This window comes from Manis pentadactyla, chromosome 6 (genome assembly GCF_030020395.1).
Source record: "Manis pentadactyla isolate mManPen7 chromosome 6, mManPen7.hap1, whole genome shotgun sequence".
Taxonomy (NCBI): Eukaryota; Metazoa; Chordata; class Mammalia; order Pholidota; family Manidae; genus Manis; species Manis pentadactyla.
In genome coordinates, this window is record NC_080024.1 from 150,482,806 (window position 1) to 150,498,762 (window position 15,957).

At 37.0% G+C, this 15,957-nt stretch overlaps 1 long non-coding RNA gene across 1 annotated transcript in view; it reads left to right on the plus strand.

Moving 5' to 3' along the window:
- Nucleotides 1–230: 230 nt before the first annotated feature.
- Nucleotides 231–15,957, plus strand: part of LOC118907786 (uncharacterized) — a 51,332-nt gene continuing 35,605 nt past the window's right edge. The window contains exons 1-2 of the long non-coding RNA XR_005022953.2: nt 231–299; nt 777–870. This is a non-coding gene — a long non-coding RNA (uncharacterized LOC118907786). The remainder of the gene's footprint in view (nt 300–776; nt 871–15,957) is intronic.

Here is a 15,957-nt window from a genome sequence, read left to right on the forward strand (position 1 = left end):
AGGCCGCGCCCGCGCAGAGCCGCCCGCCGCCCTGGGCACGAGGGCCCGGTGCCGCCCCAACCCCGCGCCGGGTCGGCCGTGCGTCAGGTCAGTTCCGGGCCGGGCTGCGTCCGTCCTCCGCCCGACCGGGCGGGGCCCGAAGGCCGAGCCGCAGGCCGAACTCACCGCGGGGGCCGCGGGGGAGACCCCGGAGCCCTCTTGCCGGGCTCGGCTCGGCAGAAAGGGAGGAGCTCTCTCCCACAGCCAGCACCCCCCCCCAACCCGGCTCCCCATCTGCACGGCCCGGTCGAGGGAAAAAGGTGAACTTTCGCGTCGTGCCTTCTTTCCAAATCCACGTTGGCAGGGAAAAGCGTTTAGAGGAATTAGATTTTTGAACTGTGACTTGTGAATTTGCGTTTGGGTGCCTGGTAGGCGTCAGCCCCTTCTCTCCCGCAGACAGCTGTTGCCTGCTTGTTCGCCTTATTTTGTGATGAGAACTTAGCTTGGCAATGTCAGGTTGGACACCCCCAAAACGTAGCGAGAAAGAAATGGGGGCTTCACCCCAGTTGCAGGTGGGGCCCTGCTGCTGACCCCGCCAGTGCTCTGGGCAAGTGCCTGGACCCCTTCTTTTGCATATCCTTTGGGAGTGGCTCCCGCTGATCTGGGGGGAGCGGTGTCATTCGCACCCTCTTTGGAGACCCCTCTTGTGTCCCTGGGGTCTTTCAGTACTGACAGGAATTTTTTCTCTGTTTGGACTGAAATCTCACCAGGTACTCGGAAGGATTTTTTTAGTACAGGCATACCTTGGAGATACTGCAAATTCGGTTCCAGACCACCGCAATAAAATGAGTATCACGTTAAAGGAAGTCAAATGAAGGTTTTGGTTTCCCAGTGAGTAGAACAGTTATGTTTACACTATACTTTAGTCTATTAAGTGTGCAATAGCATTATGTCTAAGAAAACAAAGTATCTTAATTAAAAATATTGCTAAAAACCATCATCTGAGCTTTCAGTGAGTCCTAATCTTTTTTGACTCGATATTAAAGGCTGCCGACTGATAGGGTGGTGGTTGCTGAAGGTTTGGGGGATTTTGCCGATTTCAGACAGCAGTGAAGTTTGCCACATTGACTTGACTCTTCCTTTCATGAACGATTTCTCTGTAGCATGTGATGCTGTTTTTTAACATTTTATCCACAGTAGAACTTCTCTCAGAATTGGAGTCAATCCCCTTAAATGCTGCCACTGCTTCATCAACTAAGTGTATGTAATATTCAACGTCCTCCGTTGTCATTTCAACAATCTCCATAGCATCTTCACCACAAGCAATTTTGACCTCCAGAAACTGCTTGCTTTGCTCATCTGTGAGAAGCAGCTCCTCATCTGTTGAAGTTGTGTCATGAGATTTCAGCAATTTGGCCACATCTTTAGACTCTACCTGTGATTCTAGTTCATGTCATTTCCACCACATCTGCTCTCACTTCCTAAACTGTAGTCTTGAACCCCTCAAAGTCACCCATGAGGGATGGAGTCAGCTTCTGCCGGACTCTTGTTAATGTTGATATTTTGACTTCTTCCCATGAATCATGAATGTTCTTAATGGTATCCAGAATGGTGAATCCTTTCCAGAAGATTTTCAGTTTACTCTGCCCATATCTATCTGAGGACTGATTTCCTTGGTAGCTATAGTCTTTTTCTAAATGTATTTCTTATATAATAAAACTTGAAAATTGAAATGACTCTTTGATCCATGGGCTGCAGGATGGATGTTGTGTTAGCAGGCATGAAAACAACCTTAATCTTGTACATCTCCATCAGAACTCTTGGGTGACCAGGTGTATTATCAATGAGCAGTAATATTTTTTTTTTGAATAGTACATCTCAACAATGGGCTTAAAATAACTCACTAAGATTGAAGAGAAGCCAAAGATAAGAAAAACTAAGAAAGGACCTTTGGATTTGGGAGAAGTACCACCATGAATTATGAAAGAGATTTCTATGGAGAGGTATAGGTGCAAGCCAAATTGCTTAAACAGTTTTCCTTAAAAGTCATAGGTAACAGAGTCAGAAATTTTGGCAGTGAAAGAGATAAAACTATCATCCAGAAGTGATTTGATTTAATCCTACAAAGTCTGTTGCAGTATTTCTCCAGATCTGCCTTCCATACCCCAGACTCTGCTCATTTGAGTCTGTTCTAAACACTTCATTTTAAGATCCAGTGTGCAGATCAAAGAGTAACACTCCCTTTCTCAAACATATTGATGACTTCATCATGATGTTGAAATAATGTAAACTTCTTCAACATATGAAGTAAATATCATTTCCCTTCCCATTTATTCTTTGACTTCTCTCCAACATATATTCTTTGTGACTGCAAAATTGTAATACTTACTGTTCTGCAAATATGCCTGAACTTTCAAGCCACTGTACATTCACGGTCTTTCTTCCCCTTAGTTCAGAGTTAAGACTTCCACATCCATATTTTGCTTTCTCATATACACTTCATCACCCAAGTGCTGCCTTCTTCATCAAACCTTTCCTGATTGCTATGGGCTGAATTGTGTCCCCCTAAATTCATGTGTTGAAGCCCTAATCTCCTGTGTGACTGTATTTAGAGGTAAGGTATTTAGGAAGTGACTAAGATTAAATGATTCATAATGGAAGGGTCCTAATCCAATAGCACTGCTGGCCTGGTAAGAAGGGGGAGAGAGAGATTTCTGCAGGCACCCAGGATGGCCATGTGAGTTCAAAGAGGCGGTCTGCAAACCAGGAAGAGGCTCTCATCAGAAAGCCATTCCTGCTGGGCATTTGATCTTGGTCTTTGATTCAGTCTCCAGAACTGGGAGAACATATATTTTTGTTGTTTAAACCATCTAGTCTATGGTATTTTGTTTTAGCAACTTGTCTTAATACATTGACCTAAAATGAGATATCATCATTTGCTTTTTTTTCCATGTCTAAATTGTATAATAATTGTTACAGTCTGAATAGCATGATATCTGTTTTTGTAGCTATCTTATCACAGATATTATCCATGGAGATATTATTCATCCTCCAGGATGAAATTCATGGAGGGGGAGAAATATAAATTTTTTTGTATATCTCATATACATTATATGCTGTACATTTACAATATAGTTATTATATTGAATTGAAACTATAAAAATTCTGTATTTCTAACCAAGTCAGATCCTATTAATAGAATTACCATGTCGTTTGTGTTTGTGTGTGTGTGTGGGCGCGCGTGTGTGTGAACTGACAGAGCAGTCTCCTCTCCAGAAGCAGAGTGAATGCTCATCTTAATATTCTAAAAGTGCTGTACTTTAAAATCTTTTCATCACACATCATACATATCTGAAAACCTATATTGATATTAAAAACAAACTGTGAACTAACATATATAAAACTGTGAATTCGGAGAAGTGCACTTGCTTCCTGGGCCACATTTTATAGACCCAAAAATGAAAGGAGAAGAATACGATCTCCAAAGCTCTCGATTTTCACCTATGCGTCTATAGATTTGAGATGAACAATTATATGCCATCCCATCATGATGTTTTTACTGTAGCCCCGTTTCAAAGCTATGATCTTATCAATAGCCTTGCAATTTAATTTGCTAATATATTGACTAGGAGTAGAAATTACTTGCAACATTGTGTGGTTAAATGAATAAGAAATAAATATAAGAACCGTCATTGGTACTAGGATTCCGTTTGGGATGATAAAGCTCAGAGCATTGGAGTTCAGTTTCTCAAGATATTATTTATATAAAATGCAATTATACATTATATATTTTATATAACATTGTTAATATATATGTATATGTTATATATTTACATCATATATAATATATAACATATTAAATATTATATAATTATATATAGAGGTCAGCAACCTAAAGGCTTTGCTATTTCCAATATACTGTTTTAACTAATGCTTTAAGTAGCATTTTTTTAACTTAAAGAAATTAGAGAAAAGATGATCATTGAAAACACCAATTAGAAAAGCTGTTATTTATATCTATAATGAAAAGTGCAAAATAACCAAAAAGTGTCACTTGCTATACTGTGTATTAAAGTCTCTTATCTTAGGTTTATTCTTTTCATTTTTGTTTTTTGATATGTATGGTTTATTTCTACACAAGCAATAAATTACATTCCACATATCTTTAATTTAATCTTGAAACTTGACATATTATATTGAATTTCGTTTGCTTCTAAGTGTTGTGCAGTACGAGTTTGGTTCATCAAATTATAAAATTCAGTATTTTTTTCCTTCAGGTAATAGAAAATTTTTAAATAAATGACATTTTGGTTCACTACATTAAATTTGGTGGGATGTCACAGATAAGAGTGAAAAACAAAATCTAAAGCATTTATATTTAAAAAAAATAAGAGTGATGTGTAACCTCTAACCTAAAAAAATCTCTTGTTTCTTTACTAAAATTAAAAAAAATCCTTAAGCTTGGGCTGTACACATTAAGTAGGCTATTTGAAAATGATAAAACATTTCATATATTAGACATTGAGCATAGCTAAAAACTGACACTTTAAACAATAGACTGAGGGGCTAGATACCAATAAAAATTATTGCACTAAGCTTAATGGCAAAATTGAGATGTAATTAGCTCAGAGCATAGAGCTGTGAGAGGAACCTGTCAATACCCACTCACTCCTTCCTCCTAAATCACTCCATTTGTATTCTGATAACTCATTTATAACTTTCTCTGCAAATTCCCACACTTTCCTACTTACCATGTAAGATCCACGTCTATTAAATTCCTGCATGTATCTTTTCAATCTTTCAATACTTTATTTCATTAATGACTCCATTCTGAACAACTCCTCGTCATTGGGCTGCCGGCCACCTGGATAATGGTAGGAAACCTCTGTGTACTTGTGGTGCCGAATGTGTCTGCATCCACAGCATTAGAGAACTCGTGATGGTCCCATGGACCCCTGACAATTCTAATATTTCATAAATGTTGTCAACTTAAATTTAGTTCATTTCACTCTCTAAAACTTTGGAAGCGCACAGTAGGCAAAAGTTTACTGTTCTGAGGACAGACAACAGTTACTGTCATCCTGGCACAGGTGTGCTCTCTCAGGGAGCCCAGATAGGGAAATCCCATTCTACCCGCCTAGTCCAGGCCTGCCTTCTCCTCGCTCACATTTCTGCAGTTTCCTTATCTCCAACTCAAAGCTGATCATCCTCCAGTCCATCCTCACCATTACTGTCACAGAGGTCTTCCTAAAATCCCTTTTTGCATAGGCTAATGTTCAGCTCTAGAATTTCATGCTTTATTATTACCTATAAGATAGAATTTGAAGTGTTATACTAGATGCTCAAGGCTCTGTCATGGTTGAGTCACAAGTTATTTGCTGAACTACTTCTACTACTCTCCTGCAAGAAATCTCCATACTTCTGAATTGGTCTTTTAGCAAACATGAAATAATGTATTTATTTTCCCAGTCTTCAAAATTGTTCTGCCTTAAAAACCTTTCACTTTATCTACATCTACCTTTCCTTCAAAGCTAAACCATTTCCCACATTGTGGTGAAGGTTATGACTACGCCATTTAGTAATGTCTCCCTTGTCCAGCTCTTATATACTTATTGTCTACCTCATCATTTGGCTTTTAGTAATGCTGTCTCACAGTATCAAATTATGTATGTGTGTGTGTTGTTACAGGCCATAATCCTGTTGAAGGTAGAGACTATTCCTAATAAATTTATGTCAATTGTGACAGGTGATTCAGGTATATATACAATCAAGGAACATAAGAAACAGATTCAAAACAACCAATCACCTAATCAGTATTTATCACCTATTTTGTTCAGGAAAGATGTTAGATTGCAGGGATTTTTAAAAAATGAATGGGAAATAGTCTGTTCTCAAGAGATTAACAGTGTAATCCTAATAACGTACATGAGTGTAGTACTTATACTTCAAAAAATGCAGCTTATCATAAGGTGCTGTTGAGAGAGAATTTGTGCTGAACCTTATATTTCACTTTAATCCTTAGTACACATACCAAAGTCTGTCAGTGTTAGGCATCCCCTTGAGATACAAGGAATCTGAAACAACATTTAAGTAAAGGAGAAAAGAATTTAGAAATCCTTCTGGGATATACCTTCAATGAACAATCCTCACAAACTTTTAGAGATTCACACATACTGCCAGATGTTGAGAAATAAAATGTCCAATCTTGCATCCCAGGAGAGTACAGCCATGACAATAAATTCAGTTGTTTTAATCTTAGATTTCATTTTACTTAACATGATTCATTTAGAATTTACTCTCACTAATATACCCACAACTCCTAATTGGGAAGATCCTGTATCAATATCAGTGTGTAAACTATCTCCTTCCGCCCTAAATCTGTGTAGATCAGAATAGTTCTAGGATCCATGAGGGAATGTGGTGTGGAAGAGGGAGAACTTACCCCTGAAACCATTGCTATCCTTATGTCCAAATGAAGTCATTGGAAATTCTCTGACGGTGAGTTCCTGTTTTTCAGAGATAGTACGGGGGTGGGGGGGGCATCGGAGGAAGGTGGTTGGTGGCTTTCTTTAGCAACGAAGATTTAAGAAATTTGGAAGGTCCAAGTTCTTAATTTTACTTTCTCCATCTCATGATTTAGGTTCCCATGAGGGCTCCTAATATCCTTACCTTAGAGGCCTGGCACTGTTGGGCCTGAATTGGTACAGATGCTTGGCACAGTTTCAGTCAGGCCTGTAACCTGCAGCTCAAACATGACTGTCCTGAAGTTCTGATGCATATTTGCTCCCATTTTCTTAGCAGTTACTGTCCAGCCTTCTCTGATCTGCTTTGTGTGTTGCTGTGGCCAAATCCTATGGGAATCCCAGGACAAGGGAGACCTGTTAATATAGTCCATAAAACCCAACCTTTCGATTCACAGAGCAGGTCAGAGAAGGTTAGATGGGAAAATGAGGAAGGAATATACATCAGAACTTCAAGTACATATGAAAAAGGAACTCTAATGTCTGTCTGCTTCCAATATAACTTTCAATAGTCATTTCGCTATATAATCATAGAATTTATTTTTGTCCTTTTAAGCATTAACTCTTTTACCTACTAAGTGGATAAAACCATCACTTTTTGAAAAGGGATTCTTGACCAAGGTGACTCTGTGCTTTAAAAGAAATCCCCAGGATCAAGAGTAGCTTTCAAATAATTGAGAAGCAATAAAACAATAAAATTGTATTTGAGACTGACTTCCACACTTAATATTCATGTGACTTATAAAGCACAATGTTTTAGAATTGTGGGGTTTTTAAAAATATATAAACACCCTCACAAATACATAAACCTTTGAAAGTGAATGACTGTAAGGAATTTAGGACAGCCTGAATGCCAAGTAGGTAGGAGCTGGGCCTCACTGAACGTAGATTGCAGCACGAGGGAGTCCACACAAGCAGGTCTGGGATTAAAGCTGAGAAAGGTGAGGTGATGTGAATAGGAGAGTAAAACCCAGGGACATCCGTGTGCTAAGGACTAGAGTAATTTCCGTCCCACTATCCTGGAGATTGTGGAGAATGCTTACCCTCAATACTAACCCTTCTGGATATTATGTAATGTGATATTTGCCCTTCAGTAGGTTATGACAATTTCAGCAATAGCCTAATTAGTGTACATTTAGATTACCCAATGCTTTCAAAGCAGACTAGGCCATTCACAGTACACCCTGGCTGACATGCTAGGAAAGGGAGGTATTGATGACACTCTCTATAAAAAATTTAAAATTTCAAAACAAAGGACAAATAGAAAAGATTTCTTTCCTCCATTTCCATAAATCATGTGTTTTTTTACAAGTTTTAAAATAACTTAGTCTCACAGAGGCATATTTCCACGGCCTCTAGAGCATGTGGATTTGGGTCTCAGCACTACCATCGATGAGTGGCGTAATTGGAACAATTGATTTAATACCCCTGTGCCTCAGTTTATTCACCTGGGATTGCAGTAATAGTAGCACCCATAGCACCCACCTGAGAGTATTGTGAGAATGGGTGCAAAAGCATTTAAACTAGAAAGGAAGTGTAATAAGTACTATAGGTGTTAGCAGTTTTTACTATTACATATAAATGCAGTAGATTCAATAGCACACAAGTATAGATGTGTTATTAAAACTTAGATGAGATAAAGGGCTAAAAATACATGCCCAAAGTGAAGCAATGATATTTACTAAAACCTATACTTATTTTGATTGAAAAAGTAAGAATTTATAAATGAGATAAAGAAAAACTATGTATGAAGTTAAATCCTATATTTTAAAATACCTAATAAAAATTAGCCTCATACTTAGCATCCCTAGTATCTACCTTGAATGTTTAATGAAGACTCAAAGCATATTAGTCAATGCTAATGTCTGACAGAACTTACAGATGTTAAAAAAAAATGCTTAATTTCATAACCTATGATACTTAGAAAAAGCAGTATTTAAAAGCAATTGTATGGTCTAAAAACCTTAATTAGTGAAGAACAAAGAGGAAAGATATGTTTAATTTTTTATCTAAGAAATTAAAAGGACAGATAGGGGGATTACAGGCAAGTATTTTATAAACTATGTAGCAGTAAATTTGAAAACTTAGCAAGTATGATTTCCTAGGTAAAATACAAATTACTGAAATTGAATCAAGAAAACAGGAGGCAAGTCATTTACCATTGATAAACTTAAAAAAATTTAGAGCTCTGCCATTGGGAAGGGCACCAGGAGCAAGTGGTTGCAACACATGAGCTTTATTTCCTCTTAGAAACAGATAATTCTGATGTTGTTTACAATATCCAGTCCATGGAAATAATTAACAACTCCTAATTTACTTTATGGATATAACACACTCAAAACCTAATAACAAGGAACACCAAATGCTAATCTGACTTAATTAAGAGTAGATATTCAGATGTAACATAAATATTAGTAAAAAAAATTCAAGAAGACAGAAAAATGCATTATGCAGTGTCTGTATTAGGTCTGCAAGATTTGTACCATGTCAAAAGTTATTTAGCACATTTTACCAAGGTAACACATTAAATAAGAAAAACCATATGATGATACCAATAGGTACCGAAAAGTACCTGATAAAAATCCCTTGGCTATTAATAAAATCTCTACATAGAAAAGGAAACATTTCCTGGGGAAATTTATAGAATCCTCACAATATTTTGTTGCTACAGAGACTTGCATTTCGTTAGATGAAATAAATGTTGCCACTGGAAGTAAAGGCACTTGATTACAAAAGACCCCTGGAGCTTTAACTTTATTTCAGTGTCACTTTAAAATATTAAAGATGGAGCATTCATTAAACATAGAGAGGAAAGATTTAAATATTAACATGCAGACAACCAAGAGTTGTACTAAAAGAGAATGAGAATCAACATTTTGGGATTGCTTGGGGTAGCTTAATTCACAGTACAATTTACTTCAAGAAAATATTTTCCCCAAGTAAGTACAAGTTATTGCAGTCAATTCTGAAAAATATAGGACAAGAAGCAAAATATTTTCAAAGAAAACATGTAGCTCTGAGGTTTTTTCCACTTGCCCATTTAATATATTTTATTACCAGATCTAGGGTGGAGCAAATGCAATCGTGGCCATTTATTCAGAGAATGTTTTCCTGAATTGGACTAGACACATTGCATTTGACTATAAACCCTGGAGTTCAAAAGCAACAAGAGCAACAAAACATTCTAGAAACACTGTTCCAGTTTGTTACTGTATACTCTGCTTTCAGGCAGCAGTGGGCTAGGCCACATCAGATTTGTAGGTGGCAGTTCTAACAACCCCTGCACTTACATGTCAGGCTTGTCTTGGGTGGCCCCAAGATGAAATCTTTGCACTCACCTGCCAGGATCTTAAAAGTTTACATAGAGACCTTAGCAGGTCTAAGTTGTCTCCTAAAAATGGTTCTCACTGTGGGAATTATGGGAAAACATACATTCCAAGGACAGGGGAGGGATGAGGAGCTTCTAGTTGCCCTGGTCCAGTTTGAGGGTCAAGTGGTGGTTGTGTCCTCTTGATGACTTCCTCCAATGCAGTGAAAACACACTACATTGATATAAAACATGTATAAAATCCACACCAGATACTAAGGGAAAGAATGTAGACACATTAGGGTACACATCTATGTCAACAAAACCCTGTCTAAAGTGCTTATGAGTGCATACATAGATATAAAATTATAAAGCAAAGCAAGAAAGAATTACTATGGAAAGTGGTACCAAGCAAGTGCTTAACTTTACAAGTGAGGGATGGCATTGTAACTGGGACAGGGAAAGTGGAAGGCTTTGGGCATGTTGGTAATACTGTATAGTTTACTTTGTAACAGTTCTTTAAGCTGTGCACAAATGCACTTTCCTGTGGGTTCTTATTTTACAAAAAAAAAAAAAAGTTTTGCCAAAAAGCTAAACCTCTTCATCCAGCACAGAAGCCATGAATCAGTTTTTATTTCATCAGATGAGTATCATAGTCACTACATAATAATCACATCTATTGGTTGATTAATCTCCATGATTAGTTCAAATTTCTCTTAAAGATTTAAATTAAAAAATAATTTCCAAAGAAAAATTAAGTGTTTTCCTTGTCCTCTCTCTAGATTGGTTAATCATACAAGGAAGAATAGTAAGAGACCTTTGATAAGACCATTTGTGTCATCTGTCCCATGTATAAAGACATTAAATTTCCCAGAGAGGTTTCACATCATCGAGGGATAGATTGTCTCAATTTTCCTTTTATTTTTGAATCAAAAGCAGAATTTCTGGCCCAGCTTGTTGTAGAGGAAAACACTGTGGAGGAAGACTAGCCAGGCTTTTAATTTCAGCACCATGAATCACTGACTGGATGGCCTTAGGCAGATTATCAAATACCTATGAATCTATTATATTGTTTATAAAATTATAATAATATGAACCTTCATGATCTTCTGAGGTTTAAAGGTAAAAGTGCATATAGCATTTAACACCCTAGCCTGGCATTTAGTGTTTGTTTATGAAATGATACATATTTTGTAAATTATTAGTAGTTAGAATATGGCTTTGATTGCTAAAACAGATACCCGAAGGTCATAACCTGAAATGCAAATATCACGTCATCTTACATTCAGAACTTAGTCACATGGTCACACCAAGCTGCACAGGAGTCTGGGAAATGTAAATTCTATCCTGAGCAGTCATCTACCCAATTGGAGATCCTTTTACAATAGAAAGAGTGGAGAATAGATACTTGGCAGTCTTTTGTTTAAGGTGTTACCACTTAATGTGGAAAGGAAAGGAAGACAACAGACTGGCATAGAATTTGATAACTACTGATTAGATGAGTGGCTTTTTTTTTTTATAAGTTTTTATGAAAATCATTCACTCATTTGTTAAACAAATCTTAATGAATCTCAAATCTCTGATGGATTTGGGAGGTTGAAAAAGAGTGTAATGAAGTAGAATATGTCTTGTTCCTTGAGGAGATTATATTCTAGATAGGTGAAACTTGAGAAACAACTAAAAAATCGTTTTTAGCAATAGGTGAACAAGTATTGACATTATTTTAGAACTTTGGTTCAGTGGCTAAAACACTAGGCAGAAATATCCATAAATGTAAAATTTTAAATGTTAAATGTATATTATTTTAAGGCACATTACTCTGTATTAGAGTTTGACCTGTTGAAAGAACACATACCACAAGCTCTACACAGGATGGATTTTAAATGAATTGATGATGAAATCTGCCCTAGGCCGCTTGTAAAAGCCCAGTCCTGCATACATGTGCTTTTGTTCTTTTAGTTTCCTGAGAGCTGTTAACATTCCATGAGTAAAATGTGCAATAGGATCCACCTGTCTCATTAGCATAGGAGCAGAAATTTCTCTTCTTTCCCATTCTCAAGGAAATTTAAGAGCAATGATAAAAAAAATACACGACTGAATTTCCAAATATTTTTACCTCAAGCAAATGAAATTGAATAGTAAGAGTACTGTATATATCTCCTGTTAATTTTGCTTCTCAGACACTTTGTCAAATAAGGGTATGGGAAAGGAGGAGTATTGAAAAATGCATTAATTAGTACAAGGAGAAGAATAAGACCTATGTATTATTTTTACTCCAGCGTTCATTTACCTTTGAATAAACCCAAAATATTTATGATTAGCTAAAATTAATGATGGCCTTTTAAAATGAAACTTATAATCACACAGGGAAAAATCTGTAAGTTTTAACAAATGTCCTACAGGATAATAAAATTATATAAATTGAATATGTATATATGAGTCAAAGATTATGGTTTGATGCAGAATATATTCAAATCTAAATTAATTTGGCTTTTTAACAATGGTGCTGTCCTTAGGGCAACCACCAGCAAATTAAACAGTTTTCTATATTTCAGAGGAAGATGTTGCTATTGCAGAGACATTAGAGGACTAATACTGCAGCTCAGAAAACTTTATAACACTTACTAGGAAAAATAAATACCTGTTTGAGAAGTTTGAATGGTCAACTACTTTCACAGTGTATTTACCTGCTAGATTTCCAGTGAGAGATTGCTCTTTCCTGGGCATAGATGAGAAATGCTCATGTGTTATGGAGAGGTATAACATCTGAAATCATAGTAGATATAAACTTACCAGCAGATTTAAAATAGACCTAAAATATTTCCTTGTAAACAATTGAGGCTTTCTAACTTACTTTGGTTTCCAGAAAATACGAACTAAGGGTAGCCCATAAACATATCCTTTCATTGCTATCTCTTTCTTTCACTCCAAAAAACCATTGTGTATTGTACTTTCCAATGTGGATATTACATTTATGATAAAATACAAGAAAAAAACATGATAGTATTATGCACAAAAAGAATATTTAATATTCTAAATCCTACTTAACATTCAAAAGATTAAAAATAATCTTATTCTCCTTTAATTATTTCTCTATTTAAATAAGTTGAATACTATTTTTTAACATAAATCTTTATATTCTTTTATGAAATACCAAATTTTCATGAGTCCCTTTGTTATTTTAGACAAAAAAACTCCATAAGTGCACAGTGATTTCCATAAAGGAAAGTTTGCAACCCTCTGTGTTGCTAAAACTTTCAATACTTAACCCCTGACTTAGAACCATTTCATTTAGTATGTGGCCTGTGGCAATAGCCAATAACTTAGTAGTAGTCTTAGAGTGGATATGAAAAGCTCCCAGCAGTGTTCTAAGCTGATGCAATAACATTTAGAGATGGGTGTATAGAATTGCTTTCTGATTCTGGTAATGATAAACCTGCACAAGAGAACCCTCCACATATAACCTTAGTTTACAAAACTCCCAACTATTTCAAGACTTGCATAATTGTAAGATGTAATTAAAGAGTTTGTGATACCTTCTTAATGATAAGCTAGTACAGTTTTTTCTTTTAATTAAGAATTTATCCTCTAATTTTCCTAAATGAATCTCCCTAGTATTTTGGAAGATACATTTTAAAGACAAAATTGTCATTCAAGCATTTTAATCATCTGCAGTGTGTCATATATCTAATAAATTTAAAAATTTTTCACAGTATTAAGAAGCCTAGTTTTATAATGTTTATTACATTTGTGTCTTTATGCAATTGTGTTGCTTTACACAGAAAAGTTAAAATTATAAATATGACTTTTTAAAATGAGAATTACAGGTAAAGATTAATATTAAAAATATGTTCACACCCTGTCATCAATAGTAATAATGCATTGTTAAAAACAATATAGATAGGAATATACACATGCACATATAGTGGTATATTCATACAACAAAATATTGTAGAACATTAAGTTTCAGGAATATTAATGTCATGAAAAGACATTGACAGTACGATATACAGTGGAAAAAAATCACTGCTCCAAGCAAATGTAATAATTAATTAAAAAGGGGGAAATAGGAATTTTACAATGCAGAAGCTTGGCATCCGACAGCTGAAAGTCCAGAGGAATGGTGAGCGTCATGGCTTTCTTAATCCTACAATTCTGTCTCCGTTTCTCTGTGATTCGTCCAGGCCTGCCTGCCTTCCTGTGTTGGGTTCATCTAACAAAGATGCTAGAGCAGTTAGGGGTGCACATTTGAAAGGCACAGTATCTGAAAGAAATAAAAAATATGCTGGCAAAAAGGATGGTGATAGTAACATTCTTTGCATTCTTTTTAAGTAGTTTCAACAAACACAGCTTACTATTACGTGTAATGCACTCTGTTATTTTTTATTCTCTCTCATTTTTAAAACACCCTGATCACCACAAACTAAATTTATTTTATGACTGACCAGCGGGGCACTCCCTGAGGGTTGAGCTCCACTGGCTTAGACCTATCAGGGGCCACCTCTAGAGCCAGGTCGGGTCCCCACACTGCGTGGCGTTGGAGGGTAATTGCGAGAATTCAGGAAGGAGGGCGCCAGGATGGGCCCAGGTACCTGACCAAATGCTGAAGCACAGTGACATTGAGCGAAGTTAAAGGAAGTTCAATATGGCCAAAATGTAGAATGGGAGATCACAAGCATTAGGACAAGCGTTGAAGGGAATTTTAAGGAGTTGGACTTACCCTGAAGGAAAGGGATACCATTAAATATTTTAAAGCTGGGTGATAATCATAAAAAGGAAGATAATTCTAGCTGCAGTGCAAAAACTGTCTTGAAAGGTGCTCCACCTCCCTGAGGCTCATGGTAGGGTATGGAGAGGATGGATGTGTGCATGAAGAGGTCAAGAGGTTAGAAAGAGATTTTCCGGATCTATGTACACAGCTAGGGAAATAGAAACCATGAGGTAGGAAATGAGTATCAGCTGGTTGACAGAAAAAAGTGAGCTAAAATTTGGAAATACTGTGTTTCTTCATCTTTGGGGCTTTAGGAGATAAGTCAGGAGACTACATAGGGATTTGGAAATTAGTAACACACAGAAGGAAGCAGGATTAACCTGAAAGGCTACAGGGAATGAGAGAATCAGAGAGGAAACCAAGGTATACCAGCAATTACCGGGTGAGCTGAAAAACTCCCACAAAGACTGGAAACAACAAGCATGTGGGAGATGCGGAGGCTGTGGCAGCAAAGAAGCTGAGGGGAAACAAAAATCAGGAAGTGCTGTAAGAAAGTCAACCATGATAAATAGGAAACCAGCCTACTGGATTCAGAGACCAGCAACACTTTGGGAGGCTATTTCCCCTGACACAGGACTGGTGCCCACCATGTGTTGACATGGTGCATCGTGGAGTAAACATACCCCCATTTCCATAAACTCGACTGAAAGGCAGGGGTGAGAGAGATCCAGTTGGACAAAGACATACCATTGAGGGAGGACTTAATTTTTGTTAAGGTAGAAGAGACAAGCAAATAAATAAATAGAACATCACATTTTGTAACCACTAAGTAGCCCTGAATATTTTAGCCAAAAGGCACTTAAACACACCCTAAGAAACATACATTCAAACTGACCAAAATGACTTAGTGTTCAGGATTTTACTCCTTGTGTTCCACACAATCGGTGTCACCTATTACAGTTTGACAGATGAGACTTCTGCACCCTGATTTTCTGCTCAGAACCAGTGCTAGCCAAGGAGCATTACTGTGCTTCTGCAGAGGCAAAGCCACAACACTCCTGCAAGCAGAGGAGAGTGGTCACCTCTGTGAGTGCAAAAATGGCCCTGAGGCCTTGCACAGCCCCCGTTGGCAAGGCATTGCCCAACAAAATGCAAGCAGTTTCATTTCCCAGTCAGTCTTTTCTCAGAAAAACTGCATAATAAACCATAAGGACTCTTTCTCCTTGGACAGAAAGAAAACTCCACAGGGGATAAGGGGACCAGTGCTTTTCCTGGTTTCTTTGAATGTATTTGCAGCATTCACATCTCTGTATTTCCAGATGGTACTGGGCATTTGAATTAATGAATTGTTTGGGCACACAACACCAAATGAAGCACAATAGGTCAAAGAAAGAAGCTTGCTCCAGAAGCTCTGACCGATCATTAAATACTTCCACTTC